At 35.4% G+C, this 24807-nt stretch overlaps 1 pseudogene; it reads right to left on the bottom strand.

The window, feature by feature from the left end:
* Nucleotides 1–2420: 2420 nt before the first annotated feature.
* On the bottom strand, nucleotides 2421–23433 carry LOC110590408 (annotated as a pseudogene).
* Between the last annotated feature and the right edge of the window lie 1374 nt (nucleotides 23434–24807).

Below are 24807 nucleotides of genomic sequence, written 5' to 3'. Positions count from 1 at the left end.
TCTAAATATATATATATTTATATATATATACACACACATAATTTATATAAATAGTTTAATAAGTTTGAGTTTGTAATTGTACAATATATTAGGTAATTATAAAATACAATTAAATTGAAATGCAATCACTAAATATAAAATTTAGAAAGTGATTTTCCTATCCATGTTCATTGGAAAATTCTTAAAACAATGACAATCTGGTAGCAAAAAACATTCTCATTGCCCACACTGTGGTCTTGATATATAATTTTCATATAAAACAAACCAAGACTCCTTGAAAATAATGGAAGGAACCATACAAAGTCTGCATGGGAACATTTTAGCTTAGATAGCAAAAAATATCTCAAATATACTGAGGGTCATGGTAAAGGACTCAGTAGTAATTGAAGAGTCTTACACTCAGTGAAGAGAAGAAAATTTAAGCATTGAAAGTAAGAGCAATTTGAACACCTAAAATATATTTAAGTATATGAGTTCATCATGGTACTAAAAAAATAATAATTACTCATTATTATCTTCAAATGCTGGTAAATGGACTCATTATATTGTGAAATAAATGTAAAAAATTAGGCATGTACCCAATTGTTTTCTGCAATAACTGTTCTTTTGGATAATCACACAGCAGAGAGAAGTTTACTTTTAAGGGATAACTGCAGATAATAAAATAATGCAATAGATAGAATTATAATATTATTTTATATACTCAAATGAATTAGTTAATCTAGATACTGATCAACAACTGCTAACACCAGAACACAAGATAAACACACATTATGCACCTCATTTGAGACAAACAACACTATCTATGAAACAGTATTGCTAAAAAAAAAAGAAAAATTAATAAATGTGCATCTTATCATGCCTCGAGTTTTAATCTATAGAAAAATACACAAGAACATTGGCTCACAAACTCTGTAATTTCCCAGGTGAAATGTGAGAGGCCAAGGAGAGACCAAAGAAAGAAGCGAACCATTTCAGTTTGGTAGTTGGCAGGTTTAATAAGCAAGAAAACTTACTTACGAGGTTTGTCTTGGGTGGCCACCGGATGAGTAGATCTCCTTACCTGTCCACCAAAATCTTAAAAGTTGTGCAGAGGCCTTACTGGACTCAGTCATGGAAATCCTCCAGATGGTCTCAATAACACATTACTTTCTCTCAGGGCTAAGCCCTTGAAAATGGTTGCCACTGTTGAAATGGAGGGTGGAGCTACTTTCCAAGGATAGAGGAAAGGGCAGGGAGCCTCTGATTGCCCAGGTCCAGCTCGAAGGTCAACTGGCAGTCATGTTCTCTCCATGACCTGTTCTGAAAAAGAGAGAAGAACATGTTAAAAGACACATGAGGGATGCAATCAGCAAAAACTAAACTGTAGGAAACTACTGGACAAAGGATCTTATTTCTAAATCAATAAATAAGTTGCAAGTAATTTAAAAAGAGAGATGAGAGAATACTTACATACTAAAAGGGAATTAAGAGATATCTGAACTAATTGCAATGTTTAGTACTTAGTTGATTCCTAATTTAAAAAAAAAAAAACTGTAAAAACAATTGTGGCATTTGTGAGAAAATTGGAAAAATTTGAAAAATGATTAATCTTTTCCAATATTAGGGATTTATTGTTAAATTTTTACAATAATAATGAAAACATGGGTATCTTTAAAAAAGGGCTATTTCAGAGAAACATACTGAAGTGTTTACAGATGAAACAATACAACATCTTAGGTTTGCTCAGAAATGACTTAAAAAGAGGAAATAGATGGGCGCCTGGGTGGCTCAGTTGGTTAAGCGACTGCCTTCGGCTCAGGTCATGATCCTGGAGTCCCGGGATCGAGTCCCGCATCGGGCTCCCTGCTCGGCGGGGAGTCTGCTTCTCCCTCTGACCCTCCTCCCTCTCGTGCTCTCTGTCTCTCATTCTCTCTCTCTCAAATAAATAAATAAATAAAATCTTTAAAAAAAAAAAAAGAGGAAATAGGTAGGAGTATAAATAACACAAGACGGACCAGGTGTTGATAACTGTTGATGATGGGTAATCGTGAAGGATTTTATTATGCTTTTCTTTCTATTTCTAGATATAGTTGAGTTTTTCTACAATAAATTAAAAATAAATATAAAAATACATCAACATGATATAAAATATTTAAGTAAAGTTTTTGAGACAAGAAAATCCAACTGTGTTCCTTTAGTTGTCATGTCATTTGCTAAATGTTTTGAATCATTTTAAATCAGACAAAATGTTATACTGGAGGATTCATGCTTTTAGCATATATTTTGTTGGTCTGTTTTTGCAGGAGCAGAATTTTACTTTTGGGGGGGCAAAAACTGCTATGTGTCAGTACTTTTAATGTTGTGTACATCAAATTATAGTAAAAAGACAAATATGAACAAGATGCAATCCTTCTATTTTCATGAATGGTGCAACTGCATTATAGTAAACCAAGTTTATATTCTGCCATCACAAGGGGTTCTCCCATTCCTTTATTTTGTTATGGATCATTAAAAATATCTTTAAAAAAACCAGTAGTTTCATCATTACTACTCGAAATATCCAGTGAAAGATTTGAGCCAGGACAAAATGGAAGATACTGAATACACTGCAGTGCCTTGAATTCCATTTGTAACTTGTAATTTTCGTAGAGCACATAGACCCTGGGTGTGTCTTAATGTGGATAAATTCATTTCATTTTTGTTGAGCTGTATTTTTGTCAGCTAGGGCTGCCATAACAAAACAGCCACCACAGACCGGGGGGCTTAAACAACAGAAATTTATTTTTCCACACTGTGAAAGCAGGAAGTCCAAAATCAAAATACTGGCAGGGTGGGTTTCTCCCAAGGTCTCTGTCCTTGGCTCACAGCTGCCTTCTCTCTGTGTCCTCACATGCCCTTTGCACATGCAAGTCTCTGCTGTTTCTTCTGCTTCTTATGGGGACATTGATGAAATTATGGTCTCACCCTTATGACCTCATTTCACCTTAATTACCTCATTAAAGGCCCTATCTCCAAATGCTGTCACATTGGGAGTTAGGGCTTCCATTTATGAATTTGGGGGTACAATTCAGTACCTAACAAGCTGCAAAGTGGTTTTTTTTTTTTTCCTGATAATTCAAGAGAATGACTAGGGAAAATTAATTTTTCACATAAGAAAAGTCTTTCCAAAGAAAATCATGACTTTCAAAAGGTCCACTTGTTGAAAGTTTAGTAACTGAAATACTGTCCTTTAGCTGGGATCCAAGTCCTCTGATATCTATCTCAGCCTGTTCCAAACACAACCCCTCAGCCCTCAGACATCAGCTACCGCTCATTTCTAATTCTAGAGGTTGACCCCCCACATCTGCTGGCAAATGTTTTAAAATGTGTACAGATTTGTGGCCCCCAAATTTAAAAGTTACAGATGGCAAATACACATATGAAAAGATGCTTCACATGATATGTCATTAGAGAAATGCAAATTAAAACAACAATGAGATACCGCTACACACCTGTCAGAGTGGCTAAACTCTAAAGCAGGCAACACCAAATGCGGATGGAGTGTGAAGCATCAGGAATTCTCATTCATTTCTTGTGGGAATGCAAAATGATAGAATCATTTTGAAAGACCGTTTGGAGGTTTCCTACAAAATTAAACATAGCCTGTTACCATATGATCCAGCAATCGCGCTCCTTGGTATTTACCCAAAGAACTGAAAATGTATATCCACACCAAAACCTGCACATGGGTGTCTACAGCAGCTTTGTTTATAATTGCCAAAACATGGAAGCAATTAAGATGTCCATCAGTAGGCAAATGGATAAACTGTGGTGCATCCAGGTAATGGAGTATTATTTAGTGATAGTAAGAAATGAGCTATCAAGCTATTAAAAGACATAAAGGTAACTTAAATGCATATTCCTCAGTGAAAGAGGCCAATCAGAAAAGGTTAATTACTGTATGATTCCAACTATATGACATTCAGGAAAGACAAAACTATGAAACAGTAAAAATATCAGTAGTTGCCATAGCTTAGGGGAAAGAGAGGGGTGAATAGGCAAAGTGTAGAGAATTCTTAAGGCATTGAAAATACTGTGTATGATACCATAATAATGGATACATGTCATTATATACTTGTCAAAACCCATAGAATATAAAACACCAAGAATTAATCTTAATTTAAACTATGGACTTAGGGTAATTATAATATGTTAATGTGGATTCATCAGTTATAAGAAATGTACCATGCTACTGAAGGATGTTGATAATGGGGTAAGCTAAGCTTGTGTGGGGACAGGCTATATGGGAAATCTCATACCTTCTGCTCAATTTTGCTATGAACCTAAAACTGTTCTGAAAAATAAAATCTGTTTTAAAAATAACAGGAATAAAATTTTTAAAAAGTAAAAAATGATTTGAATCTTATCTTTCATATACTGTGTGATTTTAAGCAAGCTAATTAATATCTTTGTCCAGGGGTGCCTGGGTAGCTCAGTTGGTTAAGCATCTGCCTTCAGCTCAGGTCATGATTTTGGGATCCTGGGATCGATCCCTACAAGCCCTGAGTCAGTCTCCTTGCTTCTCCTTCTCCTTCTACCCCTCCCCCCTCTGTTCATGCTCTCTCTCTTGCTCTTTCTCTATCTCAAATAAATAAATAAAAATTTTTAAAAAAATCTTTGTAGTCCAGTATACTTATCTATAAAATGCAGTAATAAAGGCAACTGCCTCTCAGAATTATTGCAGATAATTAAAAATGAAAAAAAGAAAGATTTTACAAAATACTTTCAAATACTGACTTGTACTAAATTGAATGAGAGGTTTTCAGCTCAGACACAAATGAAAAACAAATACTGCAGATAGGACACCATTAATTCCTATATGCTGCTTCTCTAAGGGGAATCATAGAAATGCTTATTTCAATTAATTATTTTATAGATTCCCTAGATTTATGTTTGTAAGTTTGCTCAATTTAAGAAAAAAATAATCACTGCTTTGATGAAACAATATATACTCATGGTACAAACTTAACTAAATCATATATGGTGAAAAGAAATTCCTCCTTCTCCCTCCTTCATCTAAGTTCCATCCCTAGTAGTAATTACTGTTACCAGTTTTGTGTATGTTTATGAAATGTTTTATGCATCTACAAACAATGAATGAGAGTGCTTGATTCTGGGAGTATTACTAGTCATATTAAAAAAAATCAATATTGTACAGACACTAACCAGTCAGAATAGATTTGGCCTTAGACTGTGCTAAGGGTCCTGGAATCTCCTGGTTATGATACTGGCCCAAGGTCAATAGGTTGGTAAGTGAGTGATGTCAGGATAGAAACTAAGCAGTCATTGCCCAAACTCTGCACTAGGTGTGTATTGGTTAAAGGGACAGCAAAAAGGGAAGTGGTTTATGTTGAGAGGTAATAAAGGTGTATGGTATCCATTTCACAGCTTTTCCTGAACAAAATTTTTTTGTATTGCAGATATCATACTTAATGTACTATAAGGTACGTACATATAGTAATTAAGGAGCTGCCCAGAACCACAAGCTAGGATTTTTCTCATATCTATGTAATCATGATTCTGAAGTCAAAGGTTTTTAATTTGACTAATCAGCCTTATTATTGCTGATTCCCTGAGTAAAGATTTCATTTATTCTCTTACCTAAAATTAATATTTTCTAAGCTCTAAGAATTTTTACTTTAATTTTCTTTGTTCTGTATAACCAGTCTTCCTCCCTTGCTCCCTCCCTACAGTCCTAAGAACTGTCATTTTCTAGGATTTCAGGATGAGACTTGCTATACAATCACATTTTTCACTTTTTTTAACTTTAGAAATGTGACAGTCAATGAGAATTTTGGACAGTTTTTCTTTAATTTCGATCATATACATGACTCATTCTGCCTTCTCAAGCCCTTTCAAGAACAGGCTCAGAAGTAAGGCTCTTTAGGTTTGATGTATTTCAAGTCTCATATAATGCAGTGTTCACTTTCAAGTGTATTCATTCAAAGTCTTTCTCTTTCTATACCTCAAAGTCAAGAGAGGTATTCCTATAAAAGAATTTCCCAAGCTACCACTGCTTATTCCATGTGAATGCTGTGAGGAGATTGTACGGAGAAATGCCCAAAGGAGGCACCATCTGCAGAGGCTAAAACAAAATAAAATGTCAAATAATACTTGTCTTCCTCTTTTCCTTTCACCCACTTATTATTAAGCACAGATACTGAAAAAGACTTAAGAGTCCATATGTGGTTCCAGAACTCTCCATTTATCAAATAACTTATGCTAATTGGTGTGTCCACAAGACAGTATGATAGAGTGGAAAGTGGGGTAGCTGGATGTGCTCCAACTTTTACTAACTAATGGATGATCCTAGGCATCCTTTCTCTTAGCTCCAGATTCAACTTCCATAAAATCACATAATATCTATTTTAGGGCTATTTAGAAGATTAAGTGATATGTGTAAAATGTTATTTGAACCTTAAACCATTAAAATGGAAGTTATATTTACTATCTCTGACAAATGTATGTTTTTTGATAAGAGAGTTTTGCCCCAGAACCTCATTCCCTGTTCACTACACTTAGGAATAAACCAAAGAGGTAAAGGATCTGTACTCTGAAAACCATAAAACACTCATGAAAAAAATTGAGGAAGACACAAAGAAATAGAAAAACATTCCATGCTCATGGATTAGAAGAACAAATATTGTAATTAAAATGTCTATGCTATCTAGAGCAATCTATACATTCAATGCAATCCCTATCAAAATACCATCAACATTTTTCCCAGGGCTGGAACAAATAATCATAAAATTTGTATGGAACCAGAAAAGACCCCAAATAGCCAGAGGAATGTTGAAAAAGAAAAGCAAAGCTGGTGGCATCACAATGCCAGACTTCCATCTCTATTACAAAGCTGTCATCATCAAGACAGTACGGTACTGGCACAAAAACAGACTCATAGATCAATGGAACAGAACAGAGAGCCCAGAAATGGACCCTCAACTCTATGGTCAGCTAATCGTCAACAAAGCAGGAAAGAATGTCCAGTGGAAAAAAGACAGTCTCTTCAACAAATGGTGTTGGGAAAATTGGACAGCCACATGCAGAAGAATGAAACTGGACCATTTCCTTACACCACACACAAAAATAGACTCAAAATGGATGAGAGACCTAAATGTGAGACAGGAATCCATCAAAATCTTAGAGGACAACACAGACAGTCATCTCTTTGACCTCGGCCACAGCAACTTCTTGCTAGACACGTCTCCAAAGGCAAGGAAAACAAAGGCAAAAATGAGCCATTGAGACTTCATCAAGATAAAAAGCTTCTGCACAGCAAAGGAAATAGTCATGTATTGAATGGAGCACTGGGTGTTATATGCAAACAATGAATCATGGAACACTACATCAAAAACTAATCATGTAATGTATGGTGATTAACATAATAAAATAAAATTAAAAAAAAAAGAAATAGGCAGAAGACATGAACGGACATTCTCCAAAGAAGACATCCAAATGGCCCACAGACACATGAAAAAATGCTCCACATCACTCGGCATCACGGAAATACAACTCGAAACCACAATGAGATACCACCTCACACCAGTCAGAATGGCTAAAATTAACATCAGGAAACAACAAATGTTGGCAAGGATGCAGAGAAAGAGGGAACCCTCTTACACTGTTGGTGGAAATGCAAACTGGTGCAGCCACTCTGGAAACAGTATGAGGTTCCTCAGAAAGTTAAAAATAGAGCTACCCTACAACCTAGCAATTGCACTATTAGGTATATACCCCAAAGATAAAAATGTAGTGATCCGAAGGGGCAACTGCACCCCAGTGTTTATAGCAGCAATGTCCACAATAGCCAAACTATGGAAAGAGCCCAAATGTCCTTCCACAGATGAATGGGTAAAGAAGATGTGGTGTGTATATATACAATGGAATATTACGCAGCCATCAAAAAATGAAATCTTGCCATTTGCAATGACATGGATGGAACTAGAGGGTATTATGCTAAGTGAAATAAGTCAATCAGAGAAAGAGAATTGCCATACGATCTCACTCATGTAGAATTTAAGAAACAAAACAGATGATCATAATGGAAGGGAGGGACAAATAAAATAGGATGTAATCAGAGAGGGAGACAAACCATAAGGGACTCTTAACCATAGGAAATAAACTGAGGGTTGCTGGAGAGAAGGGGGGTGGGGAGATGGAGTAACTAGGTGATGGGCATTAAGGAGGGCATGTGATGGAATGAGCACTGGGTGTTATATACAACTGATGAATCACTGAACTCTACCTCTGAAACTAATAATACATTATATGTAAATTAATTGAATTTAAATTTAAAAAAAGATTATATACAAATATTTAAAACTGGTTTAAAATTTGGCATATGAATTATATTCCTGGCAAGGAAGATAGAAAGGTAACACCGTGATAGAGTCAGACAAGGTCCAGGCACAGTGGTTCTGTGAACTTTAGTGGCATCTTCTTTAATACTAGAGATAGAATGATAAAATTGAAGAAACTTTTTCAGAAGGGAAATGTAGAACAAGAGATATAAAGTGGTATGTCTAAGGCAACAAAAATAATTATTGGTAAAACATTCTACAACCCCAAATCCAAGGCTCTCTGATAAGCTTTCTCTCCTCTCATCATAGATAGGTATTATCTCTAAAACACTAATGCCGGAGTCCCAGGTAATGGGCAATTCAGCAGTGGAGATATGTGGAAACAGGCAGCTCTGACCGGCCTAACTCACTTCATACCACGTAGGTAACTCTCAAGAGTAGTTCTGGGGCTTACCAAACTTCCAAGGCTCTCAGCTTGGAAATATATGCCTGACGACTTGTATCTATAAATAACATGAATCCAAGTAAGAGCTGATCCCCCCCCCTTTTTTTTGCTTCCACCATTAACATTTTTTAATATTTTTTTTTGTTGTTAATTTCTACTTTGATGGACATGAAAAGAATACCTTTCAATAAAGAAATTTAGGAAAATTATTGTCAGGCCTAAAGATAACATTCATTGACTGAATGCTAAACTGGACAGTTAATGAATAAGGAAATGAGACAGCATTGCAGGTTAAATAGTTCTTGTCTCTGTTCTAAAAACAAATAAAACTTCTTTAAGTTATAACTGATGGCTTGAAATTAAAGAAAAAAAATTTTTTAAATAAATGTGCTTCTAGCCTGTATAACTTACTATTTTGTGAATCAAACATTTCTTCCCAAATTAAGGCATCTTGATATTCACATTTCAAAAGTTGAGGATTTTTAAAAATGTGAATAAATATAATTAAATATATCTTGTTTATAAATTTTGATTTTTTTCCCCTTAAATTAGTAACATCTGGCAGCTTTACTAATCTTCAGTATAGACAAGCAAGACTATCTGCGATAGAGCATTTTTGTCACTGCTGTATTTATTCAATGTAATTTAGTCAATGTAATGCATACTGACAGTATGACAAAAGAATTTTGACATTCCTCTCCACATTGTGTAAACCCCGGAAGCTGAAACTTCCTAGCGAAGGTCTAATTCAGACAGGATGCCCAACAGTTACCAATTTCTGAGGAATGAAGCTCTTATTTTTATACACTGGACCACAAGAAAGTAATACCGAAAACTTGGCAACGCTCGAAGTTCTCATCTTGGCTTTTCCCAAACTGTGTGCTGTAGGTAAGTCCTTCAATATTTTGGGGCCTATAATGTACAAAATGAGGAAGTTGAAGACATCATGGGCCCCCAAGTTTCTACTTCAAAGTCCCTTTTAAAAATTTATTCAAAAACTATTTAATCTAATTTTAGACTTACAGAAGTGTTCAAGAATAATACAAAGAGTTTCTTATATCTCTCATGCTGCTTCCTCTAATGTTAATATCTTGCATTACCATAGTAAAATTATCAAGAACAGAAAAGTAACACTGGTACAATAGTAATGAAACCACAGACCTTATTCAAATTTTACCAATTTCCCATGTTATTTTTCTTTTCTAGGATTCTACACAGTGTCCCACATTACATTTAGTTGTTATTTGTACCTGTTATACCATCTATGGCAGTTCTGTCTTTCCTTGCCTTTCATGAAGATGACACATTTGAAGAGTATTGATCAGTAATTTTGTAGGAGGATGACCCTGAATTTGGGATCGGATGTTTCGTCATGTTTAGATTGAGATTATGCATTCTTTTCAAAAGTACCACAATAATATTGTACCCTTCTCAGGGCATCATATCAAGGGTTCATGATGTTGATATGTGTTATTCCTGGTGATGTTTACCTTCATCACTTGGTTAAGATGGTGTCTGTTGGGTTTCCCCACAGTAAAGTTATTCTTTCCTTTTGTACTTCATAAGTATCTTGGGGGACATGCTTGAGACTACGCAAATCTTTTCCTCATCAAACTTTTCCCCTAATTTTCCCTAATTTTAGTATTCATCAATGGATCTTCTCTGCGACAATTATTGCTGTAGTGACTGACTAATGAATATTCTTTATTTCTCTTATCCCTCCCCATACATATTGGTTAGAATTTTACAAAAGGAAGACCTGTCATGTCTCCTCCATTTATTCATTAATCTGATTACTTATTTATATCAATAAGTTTCTATGAACATTTATTTTATTCTATGAGTTCTATTCCAACACTCTTTATTTACTCTATTGAAAAGTTGTTCCAGCTTTGAACATTAGGGGCTCTTTCAGGCTGTTTCTTGTGTTCTTCTTCCCTCCCTCCCTCCCTTCCTCCTTTCCTTCTTTCCTTCCTTCCTCCCTCCCTCCCTTCCTCCTTTCCTTCTTTCCTTCCTTCCTTCTTTCCTTCCTTCCTTCCTTTTTAATTTTCTTACACTCTGGGACCAGAAGTTTCAGACTACTCATATTTTCCCGCCACAGTTCTGGAATCAAGCATTTCTTTAAGGAGCTCTAGTCCTTTTTTATTGGAGAATGGTGTTTATAAACAAAGATCTGGGAGCTAGGTGTGCTCATTGTTACCAGGATGTCATGGCTTCTAGGCCATGTCCACAGACAAAACTAGGAAATAGATGTTTATGTACTAACCCCATATGAGTTCAAGTGTGTGTACATCTCACATCTATTTTCCTATTTATCAGTCGAAACCCATGAGTTTATACTGATGCCTCCAATTCAAATCTGACACTACCTGGCTCATTCTAGCCTTCTTCTTTTCCTTATTTGTAATTTCTTTTCCCAAAAGTGAGAAAGCTGGCTCTCATTGTATTCACACTGTATTTTCTGATTTGTTCAATTTTAGCATACACATAAAATAGTTTCAGAATTGCTAAATCGTACTGCTATGAAAAACATTTTAAGGACTAGAGTTCATTTTTATCTTTAGCCTGACAGTATCCAATCATGACACTGTTTTCCACAGTTACTTATATCGGTTCTTGATTTCCCTACTCCATTTAGTTTAGATGTGTTACTCATTTGTAATACAGTTAACTTCATTTGTAATACAGCTAGGTTCATTTGTCAGTATTTATATTCCATTTTTGGTTCTTACCACATCCTGATTAGTTTTAAATGTTTGTTTATTTTGGGCACATATGAATAGTAACAGGATCATTTTTTATTATTTCTTTTTCTTTATTTTTTATTATTCTTGCGAATGACTCCGTTTATTTTCAATTGTTAACTAATAAGAAATCGTATTTATTTATTTATTTATTTATTTATTTATTTATTTATTTTAAAGATTTTATTTATTTGACAGAGAGAGACACAGCGAGAGAGGGAACACAAGCAGGGGGAGTGGGAGGGGGAGAAGCAGGCTTCCCGCAGAGCAGGGAGCCCGATGTGGGACTCCATCCCAGGACCCTGGGATCATGACCTGAGCCGAAAGGCAGTCGCTTAACCGACTGAGCCACTCAGGCGCCCAAGAAATTGTATTTATTAAGTGGCAAGTTTCCCTGTCTATTTTCTGTACTAATTAAAGTCATAGAAAATTGCAAAAAGATATTCCAACATTATTCTGAGTTGATTTAACTTCTGACCAAAATAAAGGAAAAAATTAACAATCAGTTATCTCATTTAGTGTTGAGAAGTACATAATTTTAATTAAGTTTAAAAAAAATTGCAAATAGTTCCCCTTACTATTTTCATAGACGCAAAGGATGAAACCCTGGAATCGATTATTTAAAAGAATGCATCCCCATTTATGATTCATTCCTAAGTCATGAATTGGGAACATCAGTAGAAGAGGCCCAGTTGCCTGTATCACACCTGACTGACAAAGCCACTCCCTGGGGAGAGATAAAGAAAGGGGGATAGATGTAAACAAGGAGCTGGAGAAACAGGTTATGGGATCATACTCAATCTTCCTATTTGTCAAAGGTCAAAGTCATTTAAATCAGACCCTGAAATCATAAACATTCTGTTTTTTTCTTCTGACCATAGTTTTAATTCTCAAATTCTAGTATGTGAAATGGAAATCATAATGATTTAAGCTAATGTAATTTTTTGTAGTTACACAAAATACTAAATTCTTAAAGTTAGAATTCCTCAGGTTTAGCAATCTAAAAAGATTTTAAAATGAAGTTGTTGAGTTTGATAAAAAATTTTTCTAAGAAAATGATGCATGTGTTATAGTAATTTTTAGCAAAATATGCCTCAAATAATCTCATTTCAACCTCTTATTTTAGAAAAATATTTTGTGTACTTTCCAGTCTTTATTTGAATTGTACATATTAATATCCACAATTAATGTGGAAGTAATATAAAGAGAAATACATGATCTTGATTTATAGCTGGAGATCGGTAAGTCTCATTGCCATTTTGGTAGAATTGCACATGTACCTTGGCTCAGAATTTGGAATCTCCCACATAGATTATATTCTGATTAATACTGAATTGAGATATCTTTCTATAACTTGTTATTTGGTTAAATTCAAGTGAACCTGAGATGCTGGTTAAAGTTATAGGGTTGTGTTAAACCCAAGCCCTGGCATTTTTTATACCTCAACTGTGAGGATTGTGTTGTATGGGAGAACATTAGAAGGAGTTGAACACACGTGCAAATAAGAGAATATTTCCACTGAAATTACAAGCCCCACAATTATTCTTGTTTTATTTGAGATTAGGTAATCTGACTTTTTCTGAAATAAGATTTGAAATAAGTAAAATGTCTCACTTTCTAATGTTATATTTTTGGTTTGGGGGGGGGAAACATTTGTAAAAAATGTAAAAAAATGTAAAAAAAAGGCACAAAAAAAAGTAAAAAAAAATTTTACTCCCATAAAAAATTGGGAGTACTCCATTAGGGAGTACTCATCCAATTGATCCAATAGTGGCATTTTATAGTGCCCTCAGCTGGTACACAAAACTAGCCATGATTATAGAAAGATCTTCTGATAGTAAAATGTCATGATATTACTAATAAGAATGATGATAAATACACTCCTACAAAAGATGAGACACCTCAGTGTGAGGACTGTGTTATACGGGAGAACATTAGAAGGAGTTAAACGTAAGTGCAAATAAGAGAATATTTCCACCACAATCATTCTTTTTTTCTTTGAGATTAGGTAATCTGACTTTTTCTGAAATAGATTTTAAATAAGTAAAATGTCTCACTTTCTAATGTTACATTTTTGGTTCAGGGGGGGGGATCATTTGTAAAGCTAAAAAAAACTAATGATTTTACTTTTTTGAATTATCATAATTTCTTAAATAATGTCTAAAATATCCATAGTTTGCTTGTTACTCATAATGAGATTATTAATTCAGAGAGTCATAATCCATGAATACAGTCTTGACAGTGGGATGCATTTTTTTTCTCCTTTTATTGTTGTAAAGAAATATCACATTCATCATTTTAAGTTTATCGACTAGGATTTTAGTGTTAGGAATTCAGATGTTAAAACCCTTTGGTACTAGCATTATATTTGGAATAATATCATATTCTCTATTTTCTCACCAAAAGAATGGGAACTCTAAACTTTTAATAACTAATGGAGTCTCAGCAACCTATAATTAATTTCTTTTTTTTAAAAAAGATTTTATTTATTTATTTGACAGAGAGAGAGACAGCAAGAGAGGGAACACAAGCAGGGGGCAGTGGGAGAGGGAGAAGCAGACTCCCCACTGAGGAGGGAGCCCGATGTGAGGCTCGATCCCAGGACCCTGGGATCATGATCTGAGCTGAAGGCAGACGCTTAATGACTGAGCCACGCACATGCCCCTATAATTAATTTCTAATATAAGAATGTGCCCTGTTTTAGGTCATACCTCATCTCCTAACCGCTGATAATCAGAAGTTCAGTGAAATTTTTTTTCCTTTTACAAATGAAGTTAAATAGTTCCCATAATGGATTTCTACCACTTTCTCGAGTGTGATGTTTAATTTGCTGTTGCAAATTCCTCACCCTTAGCCACATTCACACACTCATTTAATGTTTCCATACAGTTTCTGAGATTTTTGTTCTGGAAAGTATTACTCTGAAGTTGACTCACATCAATTATCTCATGTCTGATTTGAACTCTAAGCAATAAAATTGCTTTAAAAAAGGGGCTGCTTAAAAAAAAAAAAAAGAACGAAAAAAGAAAAGGAGGAAGCTGCTTAGCCCACACTAGTCTTCTCAATACTATTCTTCAGTAAAAGGAACTAGGTCCCTGGGAAGTGGTTGCTGTCAGAGCTGGGGCACAGAGATATACAATGTGACCCTGAAACATCTTGAGTTGCCAGTAAGTAAGAACATACATAAAAGGAAATGGGGGCATATTGAAAGAACACAGGAGCTAACTCAAAGCTGCCAAATGCTAAAGTTGACATAAATTTAGCAACAAAATAATAATAATAATAATATTGGATTATAAGAAAGAGAATAAAATAAATATATGTGAATCCATATCAATATATGAATGAGTGAATAAAAAGTCACATAAATGCAGGAGAAGAATTGGCTCCTCATTTACAGGAAAATTCCAATTAAAAATATAGCAGGGATAAACAAAACAGAAATTCATCATTAAACATATACCACAAAAATAGTTATGGCAGACATGAATCATCATCCATGGATGCTAAAATTAGTGGGTAAGAGTATGATGAGGAACAGGATATTTGGATAGCCTTAAAGTATCCTCACAAGAAACTTGTTAATTACAAAAAGAAGAATTATAACTTTCAAGTGAAAGAAACTGGCTGACACCACATTAGCCATATGATCAAAGTTAACACTACCAGCAAGAAGATATATTAACCTCATGTACTTCATGATATGGTGCAAAAAGAAAGGCAAATAATTCCTGTAATATTCTTGTCCAAAATGTATAACATCAATGCAATCATGTGAAAACATAGCAAAAACCCAAATTGAATGTCATTCTACATATAACTGGCCTGGAGTCTTCAAAAGTGTCAAGGTTTTGAAAGACATAGGAAGACTGCAGAAATGAGGAACTATCCTAGAAGGAAAGTAAGGAAGTATGACAACCAAACAGAGCATGAGATTCAGGATTGGATTCTGAATCAGAAAAGGGCAATGGTGGGAAAACTTTCAAAATTCAAATAATATCAGTAAATTACTTAATAGTATTGTATCAAAGTTAGTTTTCTCTTCTTGATAGTGTTACAAAGGTTTTTAAGATGTTAATATTAGGGAAAGCTAGGTGAAGAATATATGGGAAGTATTGCATGGAGCACTGGGTGTTATATGAAAACAATGAATCGTGGATCACTACATCAAAAACTAATGATGTATTGTATGGTGACTAACATAACATAATAAAATTAAATTAAATTTAAAAAAAAGAATATACGGGAAGTTTCTTTACTGTGTTTGCAGTTTTTCTGTAGGTCTATAATTATTTCAAAATAAAATGTCAAAAAGACAAAGGTCTGCTTATGCAGGTTCCCTCCCATACTTCTAGAGTTGAGACAAGATATCAAAAGATGCCTTAAGAGGGCGCCTGGGTGGCTCAGTTGGTTAAGCGACTGCCTTCGGCTCAGGTCATGATTCTGGAGTCCCGGGATGGAGTCCCACATCAGGCTCCCTGCTCGGCAGCGAGTCTGCTTCTCCCTCTGACCCTCCTCCCTCTCATGCTCTCTATCTCATTCTCTCTCTCAAATAAATAAATAAAATCTTAAAAAAAAAAAAAGATGCCTTAAGATAGTAAATCAGTTGAGATAATCCTTCCAAGCTTAAGTAATATGAGGAGAACCCCTTAAAAGAGAAAACAAAATCGGAAAATGTATTAATACATTCTTATGCTCTGTTTGTAAAATGCCATGTAGTTGACCCTTGAACAATGTGGAGACTAGGCTACCCGACAACCAATGCAGTTGAAAATCCATGTATAACTTTTGACTTCCCCAAAGCTTAACTACTAATAGCCTACGGTTGACTGGAAGCTTCCCCAGTAAACAGTTGATGAACACATACTTTGTATGTTTATCAGTATTTTATACTGTTTTCTTGCAACAAAGTAAGCTACAGAAAAGACAATGTTATTAAGACAATCATGAAGAAGAGAAAATACATGTATGGTGCAATACTATAAAAAAATCCATGTGTAGGGGCACCTGGGTGGCTCAGTCGGTTGAGTGTCTGACTCTTGGTTTTGGCTTGGGTCATGATCTCGGGGTCGTGAGCTCAAGCCCCGTATCAGGTTCCCCGCTCAGCGTGGAGTCTGCTTGTTGCTCTCCCTCTGCCCTCCCCCTGCTCTCTCTCTCTCTCATTCTCTCTCTCAAATAAATAAAATCTTAAAAAAAAAATCCACGTGTAAATGCACCTACACAGTTCAAACCCATGTTGTTCAAGGATCAAGTGTATAAGTATATACATATGAATACATAGATCATATAAACACAGATTAGATGATACAAATAGAGATATCAGGGATATTTCTGTTCTCTTTTCATGCAAAAGCAATGAAAAATAAAGAGGTATTCTTTAAAGATAAGCACTCTTTTACAATCCATTGCCATCTTTTATTCAATTTAATAATTATTTAGTTTAGCACAACTCACAAGTAAGAAGAGACATGGCGCTTATTGGGCCTTTTTGGATTTTGAAGGCAATACTTGCCATATTTGCGTGTCATGCTTTGGTCCATTTACCTGGGTACCCATTTTGAATAAGATTCAGAGTATAAACTACTTTGCAGCAGTTCCAAGCTCAGATGCAAGGTATTATATATATTATTATGTTGATTATGTTGATATATAATATAATATATATTATATTTTCAGGCATTATAATTAAATGACAAAATGGTATTCAAAGTGTCTGCGACAAACTCAGGTGTTATATAGAATCTACGGAAAACTACAATATGAAAATCACAGCACAAGTTTTGGCATGAGGTCGTGCCTTCCCATGCTTAAAAACATTTCCTCTATTTGAAAAGCTACTGGGCCCTGGTAGAGACTTAACACTGACCATGAAACAGCAAATGTTTATGTGACCCACAGTGCCTACTATGACTTGAGCTTTGTATGATCCATCAAATTATAAAATTAGGTATGCAGAGCAGCCTTATATTGAAAAATGAAAATAGTATATAGAAGCCTGAACAAGTCTAGAAGGCACTAGAAAGCTGTATGAGGAGATGGCTCAGACTCCCATGGTACCTGTTCTTACTGCTTTGCTGCCTCTACCTCCACCAACATTTATAGCCTTGTGGGAAGTTCTCTATAATCAGTTAACAGATGAAGTACTATGGACCTGTTCTTAGATGAATCTGTTGGTGCAATGGTGCCAGTTAAAAGCGGATTTACAGAATTAGTCACTCCCAGGGCTAATCTTGATGAAATCTTCCCAGGATTTAGAATAATGTCAGTTGATACATCTGCTTATCTACTTCACATAGAAGAGAAATCCTGAAGCACAAACCTACATCAATTTATGGACAGTGCCTAATAATTGGCAGCTCAGAATAGGAAAAACGACATCAGCAGACTTAGAGCTAGGAATTTAAAGGGAGAGGTAGATGGATAAACTATCAAAATTATCACAGACTGTGAAGATGTTTGTATCCAAATATATGCCTACTCAGATCACATGGAAATAAACATTTGTATTACTCCATCAGGTCATGATCCCAATCAATCTACTGTGGGAGAGTCTTCTAATAATTAAGTAGAAGAAATTTCCCATTCTTTGGATTTCACTTTCCTAACCATTCTCCTGCTCTCACAATGTGCACAATAGGCCAGTATCATGAACTTCCTATTCCAAGGCTGATTTGCCACCAGCACTGGAAAGTGCTCACCTGCCAGTAGCAGAAGCCAATGTCCTGCCCCCAATAAGCCATCTCCCTGATGAGACGAGGACACCACCACCATGTGGTGACAAGCTGATTTTCATCATGGTGGAGGCAGCAATTTTTCCTCTATGGAATAGAAATAGATTCTAGATAAGGATTGTCTTCCCTGCCTATGCCACCACAGGCTTTCAGAACGACTTACTCATCACCATACACACTCAGCATTTCTTCTGATTAAAACAAAACAAAAACAAAACAAACAAACAAACAAAAACCCTCATATTGTAATGACGATAGTATGGCAATAGACTGCCTCTGGCAAAATTCCTAAGTTTTACAGTGTATCCCATCATCCAGACACAGATAGCTTGATAGAACAGTATAACGGCTGCTGAAGACTCTGTTATAGTACCAATGGGGAGATAATACACTGAAACTAGAATGTTGTCTTTTGAGATAGACTACATGCCTTAAAACAGCAACCAATATGTGGTGCCATCTTTTTCAACATTAGAATGCATGTGTTCAAGAAAAGAGGGGCACAGGGTGAGAATGGCTCCCCTAACTTTTTCACCTAATAACCCACTTGAGGAATTTCTACTTCCTACCCTTGCAGCTGTTAACTCAGTAGATTTTAGGTTTTAATGCCCAAGAAAGAATGTTCCACTAAGAGGCACAATCAAATTCAGTAAGTTGGCAGCTAAAGCTACTTCTCATCCATTATAGTCTCTGATGCTGTGCTGCTGAAGAAAAATAACAGGTAATGGTGCTATATTGGACAAGGTGATTAGATTACTCCAAGCCAATTGAAGCAATAAGGTGTGTAGCTGGAACCAAAGGAATTCATGAAGATTCTTAATAGTTCTTTACCCAAAAGATCACCAAATACTCAGACTATGTGGAAATAAACATTTGGGTCATCCTTTCAAATAATGAAACTCATTCAGCAAGATGCTGAAAGCAATTGAATAAAAATTGGAATAGGTTGTGAAAGAAGAAAGACATAAATATCAACCCAAGCCTAATGGGTTCTAATCCATAGAAGTAGGCCTGTATCAGCTAGGCTTTATATTGCTTTTTCTCCATCAATTACTCGATATTAAGAACACTGATAAGGGTTAATAGTTTAAGTTTTAGGTGACAGTATTATGAAACTGAGACACATTATGGTTATATAATAACTGATAGGACTTGTATGACCTCTGAGTTCAGACAAAGCTTTCCATTTGGTTAGAAGGAAAAAGTGGGTATGCCAAAGGTATGATAGACTATGCTGGAATACTCTCCATTTGTCCTTATAAATTTACTCTCCATCCTGCTCTCTGCCCCCAGGATGCTAATCCCTATGGGCCACATAAACTGGGCTAATCCCTATGGGCCACATACCTTGTCCTCTGACTTCTGATTGGTTTGGGGCAGTAAGAGGCAGAAGATCAGATGGAATCAGAAGGAATCAAAATCAACTCTATCTTCACTGGGCAGTCAATAATCTATACCATAAACCACAGCTCCTGTTAGCTGTTTCCTGCAGCTACTGGCCTAATCAGTTTCTGATAATTTCTAGCTCTATTTGCATCTTTGGGTCTAGTGAAGGTAATGGCTTTCAATCAACTGTTTCTTGACTCAGGATTCTTCCTAATTCCACCAACATATTTATAACAAGTTATTTTATTAAAATCTCCTCAGTCACTTATCTATGGATGTCATCTGTTTTCTTAAAGAGAAACCCAACTGATTCTGTAATGTATGTTACAATATATCTTTAATTGGGTAATTTCTTAGTATTTTTACTGGTATTTGATGCACTTGTGTTAAAATATTCTTAATGTACTTGCATCAAACATCATTTTCCTTGTAATTTCAACTTTTGTTTTAATGCTTAGAAAGCCATTTTATCCTGATGTCATTTTTTTGAAAGATTTATTTATTCATTATGAGAGGGAGAGAGCGAGAACAGGCAGGAGGGGCAGAAAGAGAGAGAGGGCGAGAGAATCTCAAGCAGACTCTATTCTGAGCACAGAGCCCCATATGGGGCCTGATCTCAAAACCATGAGATTACGACCTAAGACAAAATCAAGAGTGGGTTGCTTAACCAATTGTGACACCCAGCTGTCCCCACTTAATGTTGGTTAAATACTCATCTGCGGGGCACCTGGGTAGCTCAGACGGTTAAACGTCTGCCTTCGGCTCAGGTCTTGATCCCAGAGTCTTGGGATCTAGCCCCATGTTGGGCTTCCCGTTCAGCGAGGAGCCTGCTTCTCCCTCTCCCTCTGCCCCACACCCTACTCATGTTCTTTCTCTCAGTCTCTCTCTCTCAAATAAATAAATAAAATCTTTAATAAATAAATAAATATTCATCTGTATTCTTTTTAGTACAGTTATAGTTTTATTTCACAATAAATATTTCATCCAATTGAAAAAAACTATATAAAGTATAAATAGTAAGGCAGAAAACTGATTTTCTTTCTTTTATCTTCCAAATGGATCCAGTTACTTATCAAGTATTTCAGCAGTTACCATTTATCAAATTATTATGCTTTGGGATGAATTCCTTGTTTTTTCATGGGGTTATTGGAAGAATCAAGTATGCAATCAAGATTTAAGAAATCTTAAAGAAATAAAAAATATTACTCAAAAATGTTTAACTCATTAATTAGATAGGAGATTGGCCCCCCCAAATACTATATGATCTATTTCCCTTTTTGAAGCAAGTGAATATCTAAATGATCCAACTCAAATAACTATTTATTTAACTTAGCAATTTTGTTCAAATTTCACAAGGGTGGACCACTTGGGTTTTCATTTTGCATACGAGATTTATGATCTCTAGAAAAATTGAATACTGTTTTATGACCTAAAAAGATAAATATAAGTAGCACATGTTCATTGAAGGATTGAAGAAAATACATAGTCTGCAGATTAGGTTGGTTCAAAATTAAGCTTCAGTTAGAATATAAATCAGAAGCAAAATTATAAAGCAGAGTGGGATATAGAATGGAAACTGAAATATTTACTTACATTCCAAATGGTAGTTTTATCGTACATTCATCAACAAGATCTTACTCTGTACAGTAAGAAAAAGTCTAGGGAGGTGATGGCTGAACTTCTCAACACAATTCCTCTATGCAAAGAAGTATGTGTGAGGCAATCAAAACCTGGCAACCAACCCAGAGGGTGGTTGAGTAAATGTTAGGAATTACTAAAACTAAAATTACGTGAGTAGCAAAGTATGGATTGAGAAATAAGAAAATTGTCTGGGGTACATGTCAGTGATAGGTCTACACAACATAATAACTTCTTTTCTCTATTCGTTGACTGATTTTTTGGTTTTGACTTTTGTCTTCTTTTTTGGTAGAAAGTGTAGCACTATAAGAAAACTTACTTATCTGTAGAATCTCACTTATTCACTAAAGAATACATTTTTTTCCAGCAGAATGTATTCAGACCCCAAATCCCTCATATTCCAAAAGATGGTTTCATAGAAGCTGCCACTATGCTGATTGTGTTTTATTCTTTAAGAAGACATCAGTATATTTAAAATTTATCCAGGTGGAGGTAGAATACATACAAAGAAATTTCACTTGTAGATCATAGGGGTGATTGAAATTTCATCAGCAAAATAAAATTTGGGGAAAATATTAATTTTAGAAAATGATCTGTGAATCCTTTTGTATTTGGAAAATAACAAATATGTTAGAATAAATTGATAACTCTTTTCTTTGGCAAATTTTATTCTTATAGTCTCAGGAAAAGTTGAAAACCTAAGGGAATAAAACTCTTTAATTTTTGTAAACATATGTACTAAGGTTTTGCTGTGATAATACTGTATAGCAAAAACCCTGCTATGGTGGTTTACAATATTAGACATGGATTTCACATTCATATGTCTACTGGTTGGCTACCATTCCATTTATTTTGTCTGAGCTTAAATAGGCTGAACGACATTATGAGCTTTGGATTCAGTTCAGGTCTACTTCACATACAGTCATTTCAGGATCCAATCTAAAGGAGTAATGGATACATGGGGTGTGCTTGTCTACTGTCTCAGCTCAGAACTGGCACACTGTCACTGCTGTTCATACCCACTGGCCACAGCCAGTCACATGGCCAAATTCTAAGCCCATGAGGACAACTTCCATGGAAAGAAGGCAGTGAATATTTTTTTTAAAAGATTTTATTTATTTATTTGAGAGAGAGAGAATGAGAGAGAGCACATGAGAGGGGGGAGGGTCAGAGGGAGAAGCAGACTCCCTGCCGAGCAGGGAGCCCGATGCGGGACTCAATCCAGGAACTCCAGGATCATGACCTGAGCCGAAGGCAGTCGCTTAACCAACTGAGCCACCCAGGCGCCCAAGGCAGTGAATATTTGATGAACCGTAATCTAAGCTACCACAGTGTGGATGAGCTAGTTCAAATTCTCTACTAGAGGAAGGTAAAATGATAGAGTCTGCGTTAGTGACCAACATTCAATAAATCTGAGAGGAAATAACATCTTTGGATACTTTGTCTACTCAAGGACTTACACTACGTTTGGGTACAGAAAACAGCATCATACTATATAGTAATCTCTTTGTTTGCCAAAAGGTCTTAGAAATTTAAAGTGAAATTTATGATAGCAGAATCAGAGTAAAAACAATGCACAATGTTCTTAATTAAGAGATGGTTTGGCAAACTTTTCATTGTCAAAATGCAAATGAATAAAACCGCAGAGGCTATCAATCTAAAACTTTTTCATCAAATTATTTTCCTAAAAATGTCATCTACATTATATTTGTTAATTCAAATGTACTTAACTGCATAACTTCTCTAGCTTATAAATGCAGTAATGTAACATATTTTTATTTCTCATTACAGATCAAATGTTTGGCCCTTCTGCATGGTCCAGGTACAATCCTCTTTTTCCCGGCATTAGGACAATGTGGTTTAATATGATTCAAGGTAAAATGGTGATTCCAAATATAGAAAAACAATGTTAAAGTTATTTACTAACTTCTATATTTGTAATTCTTTAAATTTTAATCTCCTCCAAAAAATCATTAAAATATCATTTTCTATTTGGTAAAATGTGAATCCACTTTCTATACCATGCTACTTGATTTTATTAATTGATACAGTCTCGTTGAATGGATTTTATACTTATTCCACCTTCAATATCCAGCTAATATGCCACTTTCTCCCTGAAGCTTTTTCCAGATACAATGACCTACATTGATCTCACCTGCCTCCGACATCTTTTGTTTTTGTAAATGCTGTTACTGTTTTCTGATGCTTATGAGCATATATGTTATTCTCTCTATGAAGTAGAAAGGCTTTGATTATCTTATTCCCAACTTACTGGCAAAAACAATAGCAATTATTCATTATTCTTATGTCTCATCATTCTGGGGTGACTGGCCTTAGCTAGGCAGTTGACCCATGGGGTCTGTTATGCAGTTGCAAGCTGACAGCCCCTGGGCACTGAAGTCATCTCAAAGGCCACCTCAGTCAAGTGTCTGGTGGTTGATGCTTGCTATGAGCTAGGATCTTACTGGGAGTTCTCAGCCAGAACTCCTACACATGGGTTCTTCATGTGGCTGGGACTTTGACACAGCATGGCAGCTGGATTCGAAGGGTGGATGTCTCATGAGAGAGAAAGGCAGATGGAAACTGTGTTACATTTCTGAACTAGTCTCAGAAGTCACACACTGAGATCTCATTTTAAAATGACATTCTAACCTCATCTGCCTGCACTAGACTCCTCATACCCACTCCATGTCCCACTATCAAAAAGGGCTAGGCAAAAAAAGATTTTTTTAAATTTAATAGACAAATGAAGCCAGTGTTTTGATTCCTGTTAATTATAGTTGCCTAAGGCTTATATTACTCTTTCAATGTCTGTAATTTTCCATAGTTAACTTTTTAATTAATAAATATATATTATAAAATGAAACTTAATTGGGTATTTTACTTCACCTAGATTTAATAATTTAGAAAAGGAAGTTGGAAAAAGCAAGCTTAAATCCCATTATGAAGCAGATACCAGATACATAATTAACAACGTTGTATAGAATTTGTCAGGATATAACAGAACGCTGTACTCTGAATTATGCCTGGGAATAAAATTTAATATTCAGAATAACCAAATTCACCGGGAAAAGCTAAGGACTTATTTTTGTTTTATTGCAGTTCAACTTGTTAATTGGTTTTCAAATATAAGTAGACTTATTTCGGTTTAGATCACTTATGGATATAATATACTTTCCATCATGTTTGAAGTCTTCACTTGCAGTCGTGTACATGTTCACATCCCTAGGATCCTGGTTAAGAGAGTGAGTGGAGACTGAAGTTCAGTGTGTGTGCTCTGTTTGCCAAGTCATATACTTTGGCACCAGGCTGTACAGAATACATTTGGGAGGCGCTCTCTGAAATTGGCACAAAAATGATGCCATATGGCTAGTAGAGTCCCTGATGATGAGACATGATGTTACAGGAATTTCCTTCAAAGAAAATTGTGTAATAGAAAAGTTACTACTATCTTGGTATAACAAACAGATGTAGTTTGAATCTTAGCTCTGCCACTTAAGGTACTGTGACTTTGAGAAAGTGATGCACCTTCAGTTTCCTCA

This window comes from Neomonachus schauinslandi, chromosome 10 (genome assembly GCF_002201575.2).
Source record: "Neomonachus schauinslandi chromosome 10, ASM220157v2, whole genome shotgun sequence".
In the NCBI taxonomy this organism is placed as follows: Eukaryota; Metazoa; Chordata; class Mammalia; order Carnivora; family Phocidae; genus Neomonachus; species Neomonachus schauinslandi.
This window is presented reverse-complemented; position numbering and strand designations above follow the sequence as displayed.